The following is a 10,901-nucleotide window of genomic DNA, read 5'->3' as shown; positions in this document are numbered from 1 at the left end:
ATTATATCTAAATGCTTTCCCGATGGTATGCGCGATGAGTGTCCTACATCAGCTCAGAACCCAAGTGCAGAAATGAACAAGTAGCAATTGGCAGCTTAATTATTTTGAATGCAAAGAATGCTATTTGGCAAGTGATGATTTAAATACTGTAGCTAAGAGACTAAACAAGTTAACAGCTGACTTCTTACATGTACTCTTCCAAATACCATACATGGTCGATGTATCTTTTAAGAAAAACGAGGGCCAACTTTAGGAGACAACAGAGATTTAGCAAATAATGGAAATCAGAGATATTTTTATATATTGTCCTATGAAAAAACTTTACATGTTAAATTACAGTCCAAGTCATATATTTGGTGTTATTAAAGAAGCATATCCTTTCCAGATTTACAAGAAAATATCTGACGTTAAACTAGTGTTGCCATGGAGAGTAGACAGAAGGTAGTATATTCCAAGGTAGACTAACCCAACTTGTAGTCATTTCCCAAAGAAAGGTACATTTCAAGAATCTAGCATTAGTTTTTGTTGACCCTCTCAGCATTTTGAAGAGAAGAGATCTGTCATAAAGAGATTGTTTCCTTTTAACACTGCTCCTGATCTGTCATCTCCTCAATGTTATACGATGTAAACCAACCATTCCTTCTCATCCTGAGCCATTCTTTTCTATGTCTTTCTGTACATTTCCCAAAGAGTACCTCCTCATCATAATGGAGGCTCCCCCCATCCCCAGTTCTTTTGCTATTTGACAGATAGCAGCAGCACTCAGAATGCCCATCTGTTCGGATCACTCTGGCTACATAACCAGCCTCTACCCCTTTTTGGTTATAGATGTCGCTAACTATGTCTTTCCTAACACGACATACAGAGTCATTATTTGCAACATGCTACAGCCATAGATTTTTCTACTGACTTTGGGACCCCCCCCCCCCTTGTAGTTTTTGTTCTTGTGAAATGACTGTGACTAAGGATTTGCAGTCATGTATCACTTGATTACCAGTGTTAAAAAGAGAACTTCCCTCCAAATGGGACCATTTGGGTACAACACTGACATCTAAGGAGCTTCCAGGAACCTTGGTGAATCTCAAATGTTGACCAGTTATGAGGAACCAAGTTTTAAAATGGCATCTGCTCTAATGATGTTTTTGAAGTAGAAGTATTTTACCCAAGAATTATTTTATTTTATAATTTATTTTATAATTTTTTATAATTTTATACTTTTTTATTTATACATGAATTTATACATGAATTTTCCCTTTTAGGTGTCTCTGATGGGAATTAAGCCATTAATTAATGCTTATTAAACTCTTTCCACACGAGCTCAGTGAGCCACTTAAGTATGTTCTTGATATGTCTTCTAAGTACTAATATAAAATATTTAAAAACAAGTCAATGGGGTATTTTATAATGAGCAATATGTATCAGGATTTTTATTCACATCTTATTCTTAGCATCTACTCAAGTCACTTGAATTTCTCATTTGATGATATTGACAATCTTATTTTTGGATGAAGTGACATAACTTTTTAAAACAAGAAATGGCTTGCCATGCACTCCTACTTTATATAATAAGCTTAACCCCACATTACATGGTCCTGATTTATCCGAGGCTTTTTTTTGCTAACAATGGGAATATGGAGAATCTTATCTGTGATGCTGAGCATGGGGGACGGGTCATCAGGACCCACTTGGACACTTTATCTATGACATTTTGGGGGAGGAAAGGGGAAGATCTCAGTCAGTGTGAGAACAAAAAACAGTGAGAGCAAAAAAATGACTAATACAGTGGACATGCTAATTTTCTGGTAGGTGTAAGGAGAATGGTTTCCAGTTGCATTTTCAAATAAGGAATCAAAGGTCTCCCAGAGGAATATAGGTAGGTTTTTCTCCCCCCTTGGAGTGTATGTGTGATATGCTAATTCCGCTTCCATAAGGAAGAAGGAATACATTTCTAATATACAAAAGTCCTAACAAGAAAGAAAAGCTTTGGTTATAAACATTGCAATGCAACAAATGTGTGCATATATATATATATATATATATATATATGTGTGTGTGTGTGTGCAAGCAAGTGATTAATTTGCATTTATTTTATGTTTTTAGTTCAAAGATATTTGCTTGTCCCAATTACATGTAATAATAATTTACAACATATACTTTCCAAAATTATAAGTTTCAAACTGTCTCCTTCCCTCCCTTTCCTCCCCCAAATAGAGATGGGATCTGGGCCATCCATGTCTTATCAGATTCATTTACATTCTTTAGATTGCAAAAGGATAGTAATAATAGCTAGCATTTATACAGAGCCTACTAGGTGCCAGGTTCTGTGCTAAGGACTTTTACAAATATGATTTTGTTTGATCCTCACAACAACCCTGGGAAGTAGGGGCTATTCTTACCCCCATTTTATAATTGAGGAAACTGAGGTGACTTGCTCAAGGTCACACAGCTATTAAGCGTCTGAGGCAGGATTCAAACTCCCAGCCCCCTATCCAATGCACCAGCTAGCCGCCTCTATGATATATGTATTTGTGTATAAATACTGGCTATAAATAATTGGCCAAAATTTTTGGCCTCAAAGTTCTCTTCCTTAGTCTCACAGTTGTCCAAGACAACAATATTTAATCTTCTTGGTACTTAATATGTGTTCCTGTTATCTATTTCTTTTATATAATGTAACAAAAGTAGTCTTGGATTGATAGTTGGTTTTTTTATTGTTGTTGAGGGAAAATTCAACTTCTTACTACGGTAGAGTTTATTAGGGACAGAGCACCCTCTAGTGTAACAAGGATATACTGTAAGTTTTCTTTCAGAGAAAAAAAACTGGAAGCATGTTTGCCTGTGGACTTTAGTATAAATGGGCTTCAATTTTGCTTTCTGTGGCATAATGACTAAGAAGTTTAAGCTGCACTGGCTTTTCAGGACAACTTGGATTTCAGTAGCTCCATTATTATTAGCCAACTTTCCATGAGATTTGAGTTATAAAGATTTATCTGGTTTTTTTTTATTTTTATTTATTAAAATTTTTATTTATTAAAAAATTTTTAACCCTTAACTTCTGTGTATTGGCTCCTAGGTGGAAGAGTGATAAGGGTGGGCAATGGGGGTCAAGTGACTTGCCCAGGGTCACACAGCTGGGAAGTGTCTGAGGCCGGATTTGAACCTAGAACCTCCTGTCTCTAGGCCTGACTCTCAATCCACTGAGCTACCCAGCTGCCCCATCTGGTTTGTTTTTTAACTGATGAGCAAAACAACATATTCAGAGCATAAAAATCCTCACAAGTGCATTTTAAACACAAATTTCACTATCTTAGATAATGGAGACATTTTAAAATTGTATTTAATATTTTATTGTCCTAATTACATACAATAACAATTTTTTACATATTTTCCAAAATTATTAGATCTGAATTATCTTCCTCCTTCCCTTCCTCCTTTGTCTCTGAGATGGTAACCGATTCATCTGAGTTATATATGTATGATCATGTGAAAAACATTTCCATATTGGTTATGTTGTGAGAAATGCTGATATGAAACTAAAAACCTCAACATTAAAACACACATAAAATAAAGTGAAAAATAGTATGCTTCGGTATGCATTCAGACATCAGTTTTTTCTCTGGAGGTGGACAGCATTTTTTGCCCTAAGTCCATCAAGACTGCCCTGCATCACTGCATTGCTGAGAATAGCTAAGTCTTACACAGTTGGTCATTTGACAATATTGCTGTTATTGTGTACAATGTTCTGGTTCTGCTCACTTCACTTTGCATCATTTCATTCGAGTTTTTCCAGGTTTTCCTAAAATCATGCTGCTCAGCATTTTTTATAGCACAATAGTATTCCATCACAATCATATACCACAGTTAGTTCAGCCATTCTCCAATTGATGGACATCCCTTCAATTGCCAATCCTTTACCATCATAAAAAGAGCTGCTATCAATATTTTTGTATAAATAGCTCCTCAGCCTCACCTCTGCCATTTAGAAATCTCTTTGTGATACAGACCTAGTAGTTGTATTACAGGTCCAAAGAATATGCACAGTTTCATAGCCCTTTGAGCATAGTTCCAAATTGCCCTCCAGAATGAGTGGGTTAATTCGTAACTCCACCAAAAATGCATTAGTTTCCCAATTTTGCCATATCTTCTCCAACATTTATCATTTTCCTTTACTGTCTCATTAGCTAATCCAATAGATGTCAGATGGTATCTGAGTCGTTTTAATTTGCATTTCTCTGATAATGATTTAGAGCATTTTTTCATGATTATTGAAGGCTTTGATTCCTTCATCTGAAAACTGCTTGTTCACATTTTTTGACCATTTATCAACTGGGGAATGACCAGTATTCTTAGAAATTTGACTCCATTCTCTATATGTTGGAGAAATAAGGTCTTTAGCAGAGAAACTTGCTATAAATTTTTCTCCCAGGTTGTTTCTCTTCTAATTTTGGTTGCATTTTTTTGGTTTGTACAAAGACTCTAGTTTTTACATCTCATTATGTTCTGTCTTGTTTGCTCATAAAGTCTTCCCTTACCGATGGATATGAAAAGTAAATTATTTCATGTGCCCCTAATTTACTTAAACTATGACCCTTTATGCCTAACTCATATGTCCATTTTGACCTTATACTTGTTATAGGGAGTGAGATAATGGTCTATGTCTAGTTTCTGCCATATCATTCTCCAGTTTTCCCAGCAGTTTTTATCTAATAAAGTTTTTATCAAAATAGCTGGGGTCTTTGGTTTTATCAAACAGTGGATTGCAGTGTACCTAATTTATTCCATTGATGTACCATTCTGTTTCTTAGCCAGTACTAGACTGTTTTGATGATTATTGCTTTATAGTATTACTTGAGATCTGGCACTTCTAAGTCACCTTCCTTCACATGTTTTTTTCATTAATTTTCTTGTGCTTCTGAATGAGATTTATTACTTTTTCAGCTCCATAAAACCTTTCTTTTTTTGGTAGTTTGATTGCTATGGCACTATATAAGTAAATAAATTTAGGTAGAATTCTCGTTTTTATTATATTAGCTCAATCTACTCACAAGCAATTAACATCTTCCCATTGTTTTAGCTCTGACTTTGTTTTTGTAATTGTGTTTATATAATTCCTGTGTTTGTCTTGGCAAGTAGCTCCAGATATTTTATATTTTCTAACATAATTTTAAATGAATTTTTTTTCTATCTCTTGCTGCTGGATTTTGTTGGTAATGTATAGAAATGCTGATGATTTATGTAGATTTTGTATCCTGCAACTGTGCTAAAGTTATTATTTCAACTAGTTTCTTAGTTGATTCTCTAACTGTATCATTATATCATCTGCAGAGTGATAGTTGTTTCCTCATTATTTTTAATTCCTATTTTTTCTTACTGCTATAGCTAACATTTCTTATGTAATACTGAATAATAGTGGTAATAATGGACATTTTTGCTTCACCTTTGACCTTACTAGGAAGATGTCTAGATATATATAATTATAGATAATTGATGCTGGATTTAGATAGATACTACTTAGCATTTTAAGGAAAGTTCCATTTATTCCTGAGCTCTTTTCTTAATAGTGTTGTTTTTGTCAAAAAGTTTTTTCTGCATCTATTGAGATAATTGTGATTTCTGTTGGTTTTATTATTGATATAGTCAAATTATGTTGAAAGGTTTCCTAATATTTGAACCTGTCATGCATTCCTGGTACAAATCCAACTCTGGTCATAGTGAATGATTCTTGTAATATATTGCTGTAGTCTCTTTGCTAATATTTTATTTAAAAATTTTGCATTGATATTCATTAAGGAAATTGGTCCATAATTTCCCTTTTCTATTATTACTTTTTCTGGCTTAGGTATCAGCACCATATTTGTATCACTAAGGGAATTTGGTAGGACTCCTTCATTTTCTATTTTCCAAATAATTCATATAATATTAGGATCAATTATTCTTTAAATATTTGGTAGAATTCCCTTGTGAATCTATCTTGTCCTGAGGATCTTATTTATAGAGTTCATGGATCATTTGTTCCATTTCTTTTTCAGAGGGGAATTATTGTAAGATTTTTTGGCATATAATTGGACAAAATAACTCCTAATGATTGCCTTAATTTCCTCTTCGCTGGTGGTAAATTCAGCCTTTTCATTTTTGATACTGGTAATTTGATTTTCTTCTTTTGCTTTTTAAAAGTTGAATTAATGGTTGTTATCAAAAAAGAAAGTAAATAAGCTGAGTAGGTGGGTGCAAGGAAGGATAAAGGGGATATTAGGGGATTATAAGTTGATAGGAGGAGGAATGAAGGTATGGGAAGGTATATAGGAGATAAAGGAAATGGGGTATGTAGGAGAGGGCAGCTCAAATAGGTTTATTCCCAGAGGCTTGAGACAGAGGATACAGGGAGGAAACCAGGGCCAGTAAGAAACATTTAGGCTTGACTGGAGGGTTTCTCTTGTTAGTTCAAAGTCTCTTGAGGGAGGGGTCGAGAGGGCTCCTTCCTGCCAGTCAAACTGATGGCTGGAGGAAGTCTCGGGAGGTACTTCCTGTCAAGATGGATGCCCCAGTTGTCTCAAGAAATAAAGGAAAATGATTCCTTCCTCTTGGCCCTTGCCTTAATTTTCGACACGACTCACCACAGGGTTTGAATAGGTAACAAGGGGATTTATTAATACCAGGGTCAGTCAGAAGGGCAGAGGGGTTCAGGATTTCTAATTGCTGCTAGGGAGAGGGGTGAGGGTGGGGGATGGGATGCGGAGAGGTTTAAACAGAGAGCGAGAGAGACCGGCTCTCCCAGTCAGGAAGATTTGACTGCCTTTTAAATAAAGTCTTTATCAAACCTAGGGATAACTTATTTGAGGATACTCCAATTATCTAAAGAAACTAAAACCCACAATGTTCAATCACCAAGCCCTCCCTGCCAACCAGAACCCAAAGGAAAATCAGGGAAGGGGAGGGATGGAGATGGGAGATCAGGGAGAGGTCCAGAGAAATGAGAGAGGTCCCAATTTCCCCAAAACAAAATAAGCACAGGCCAAGGCCGAAGCAATTAGGCCAAAGCCAAAAGGCCAAAGCAAAAGCCTCCAGCCACAGCGAAAGCCAGAAGGCAAAAGCCTCATTAGTTGGAACTTCACTTCTATTTATAGCATTAAGTCCTAACTGACTTTCTGAACATTCTAAGATGTTTAACTTCTTGTGACCATTAGAAATTACAGAAGCAAAAGGTTTCTGTTAGCCACCTTGCATTACATGGTTCATCTATTTTATTCATTTTTTCAGAAAATGAACTTCTAGTCTTTTTAAAATTAGTTCAATGATTTTCTTATTTCAAATTTTGTTAACTGCTCTTTTGATGTTCAAGATTTCCAATTTGGTTTTTGAGGATTTTTAATTTTTTTTCCTAAACTTTTTTTTTAGTTGCATGACCAATTTACTGATCTGCTCTTTCTCTATTTTATTGATGTAAGTGTTGAGATATACATTTTCCCTAAGTACTGCTTTGACTGTATCCCATATATTTTGATGCCTCATTGTTTTCTTTAATGAAATTATAATTGTTTCTATGATTTGCTTTCACCCACTCATTCTTTTAAAATTAATTTCTAAATAATGGTCAATTTTTATGCAGGTGCCGTGTACTACTGAAAAGGTATATTCCTTTCTATTCCCATTCAATTTTCTTTAGAGATCTATTAAATCTAATGTTTCTAAAATTCCATTTACCTCCTTCTTTCTTATTTTTTGGTTATATTTATCTAGGTCTGAGAGGGGAAAAGTTAAGGTCCCCTACTAGTTTTTACTATTTTCCCCTGTAGTTTATTTGATTTTTACTTTAAAATTTTGAATGCTATTCCTTCATTGTCTATGGTACTTTTTATCAGGATGCAATTTCCTTCCTTAACTCCTTTAACTCGATCTTTTCACTTTAATTTTGTTTGAAATCATGATTGCTACTCCTTCTTTTGATTTTAGATCAGCTAAAACATAAGATTCTGCTCCAGCCCCTTAACCTTTTTACTCTGTCTCCCTGCTTCAAAGGTGTTTCTTGTAAATAGCATATGGCAAGATTCTGGTTTTTAATCCATTGGGTTATCCACTTCTATTTTATGGATGAGTTTATCTCATTCACATTCACAATTATGATTACTATGTATTCCCCTCTATCTTATTTCCCCCTTTGATCCTGCTCCTCTCTCCTTTCACTGGCCCTTCTTACAAGTGTTTTGCTTCTAACCACCACTTTCCCCAAATCACCTTCCCTTCCATTAGCCCCTTCTTTTTTTTATTCCCTTCCTACTTCCCTATAGGGTAAGACAAATTTCTATACTCAATTCAATATGAATATTATTCCTTCTCTAAGCCAATTCTCATGAGAGCAAGGGCTTAAGTGTTGCCCATCACCACCCTCATCCTTCTCTCCACTGTAATAGGTTTAATTTTATACCTTTCCAAGTGAGAAAATTTACCCTACTCTATTTCTCCCTTCCCTATTCTCAGTGCACACTTATTTTTCACTTTGTATCATGTCATCATAAACAACTTGTTCCTGTGCCCTCTATTCTTTCTAACTGCCTTAATAGTGATAAAATTCTTAAGACATATAAGTATCATCCTCCCATATAGGAATGTAAGCATTCCTATATTCCTATATCAAAAAAATTTGACATTACTGAATTCCTTAAATGTTCTTTTTCCTGATTACCTTTTTTATGCTTCTTTTAAGTCTTGCATTTAACATCAAATTTTCTGTTCAGGTTTAGTCTTTTCATCAGGAATGCTTGGAAGCCCTCTATGTCATTAAATGGTCATTTTCCCCCCTGAAAGAATATACTCAGTTTTATTGGGCAGGTGATTCTTGGTTGTCATCCTGGCTCCTTTGCTTTCTGTCCTTTGCTATCATATTCCAAATCATCCAGTCTTTTTTTTTTTTAACATTAATATTCGTTTTTAACATGGTTACATGATTCATGCTCCTACTTCACCCCCTGCACTCCCTCATCCAGTCTTTTAATGTAGAAACTGCTAAATCCTGGGTAATCCAGACTGTAGCTCCATAATATTTTGTTTCTTTCAGGCTGCTTGTAGTATTTTTTCCTTTGGCCTGGAAGCTCTGAAATTTGGCTATCATATTCCTGGGGATATTCATTTGAGCATCTCCTTCTGGAGACAGGAGAGTCTTTCAATTTCTATTTTACCCTCTTGTTTAAGAATATCAGAGCAGTTTTCTTTGATACCTTTTTGTAATATGATGTCTAGGCTTTTTTAAAAAAACATAACTTTCATATAGTCCAATAATTTTCCCATTTTTTCCCAATGAGATATTTCATATTTTCTATCTTTTCATTCTTTTGGTTTTATTTTATGGTTTTGCTTGCCTGATTATAATTTTAAGAAATTATTTTTTTCAGTGAGCATTTGAACCTCTTTCTGTTGGCCAATTTTATTTTTTCAGAAATTCTTTTCTTCACTGTATTTTTGTGCCTCTTTTTCTATTTGGCCAAATCTGCTTTTGAAGAGATAATTCTCTTCAGTGAATTTTTGTGCTTCTTTTACTATTGGTCAATTCCACTTTTTAAGATATTTTCTTCTTGCATCATTTTCTTTTCCTCATTTTTCCTCTGCCTCTCTAATTTGATTTTTCACATCATTTTTTAGTTCTTCCAGGGCTTTAGACCAACTCCTATTTTTCTTTCAAGTTTTTCACATAGCTGCTTTGATCTCATTTTCCCTTATGAGTTTGTGCTTTGCTTTTCATTGTCTCCACAATAATTTTCTATGGTTAGGTGGTGTTGGATTTTTTTTTTTATGTTTGGTCATTTTCCTAGTCTTTTTCTTGAGTTTTGTTTTATCTTAAAGATGGGTTCTGTTCTCATGGTAGAGAGCACTCTTTTAAACTTGAGTATTTTCTTGCTGCTGCTCTCAGATCTAGTTCTGGTAATCTGTAAGTTTCAGTTCTTCCAAGGCGGTAATGATGGCTTGTGGGCTGAGAGCTTTGGAACCACTGTTGATTCAATCTCCTGCAGGGTCTACTGTTGTTTACATAATTATATACACTGCTAGGGTTTAGGGTCTCGCCATGGGCTTGAAGTGGCCAGATACACTGTAGGCTACTTATTACAACCAGAAAAATAATAAATTAATAATAACAAAAAACTAATTAATAAATAAATGATGAAAAATAAATAATAAAAATAAAGATGACAAGAAACAGGAATATTTACTGCTGGAAGAGTCATAGAAAGATGGGCACACTAATCAGTCAACAAGTGTTTTATTGAGTACCTCCATGATAGGCACTACACTAGGTCAATGTTCACCTTCTTTTCTCCCTTCTCCCTATTCATCCCTCCTTTCAACCCAGGCCTGCCTTGGATTTTTCCCACCAGCCAACATTATGTCACTATTGTGCTTCTGGATGTCCTGACCAGCCATGCTTTGTTAGGCCTGATTTCAGGGCTTTTTAGTTAGTCTCAGGTGCTAACAAGGTTGGAGAAGACTCTACCACTTTAGAGATGGGAAATATAATTTTTTAGAAATAACTTTTTCTTTATTGACTTTCTGGACTGTTGGGTTTCATTGTCTTGCTATGGACACATAGTTGTATAGGTGTGTGTTGTAAAGGATAACATTTTTTAGGCATTAAGACATTAGTAGGGATGATGATACCAAACATGGCTATTGGACAATTTGTGTTTTATACTATTTTGCTTTCTATTCATTTTGTTGACCTAAACTCAGAAATGCTCCAAAACTACCAATTGTTTAACATGAATATTGCCTTGGCTAACTGATGAAATTAAAACATCACCTTTCTTTTTTTTTTTAACATTTATTAATATTCATTTTTAACATGGTTACATGATTCATGCTCCACTTTTCCCCTTCAACCCCCCCCCGCACCCCCCCACCCTTGGCCGATGCGC

This window comes from Gracilinanus agilis, chromosome 6, assembly GCF_016433145.1.
Source record: "Gracilinanus agilis isolate LMUSP501 chromosome 6, AgileGrace, whole genome shotgun sequence".
NCBI classification, from domain to species: Eukaryota; Metazoa; Chordata; class Mammalia; order Didelphimorphia; family Didelphidae; genus Gracilinanus; species Gracilinanus agilis.
Note: the sequence above shows the minus strand (reverse complement) of the source record.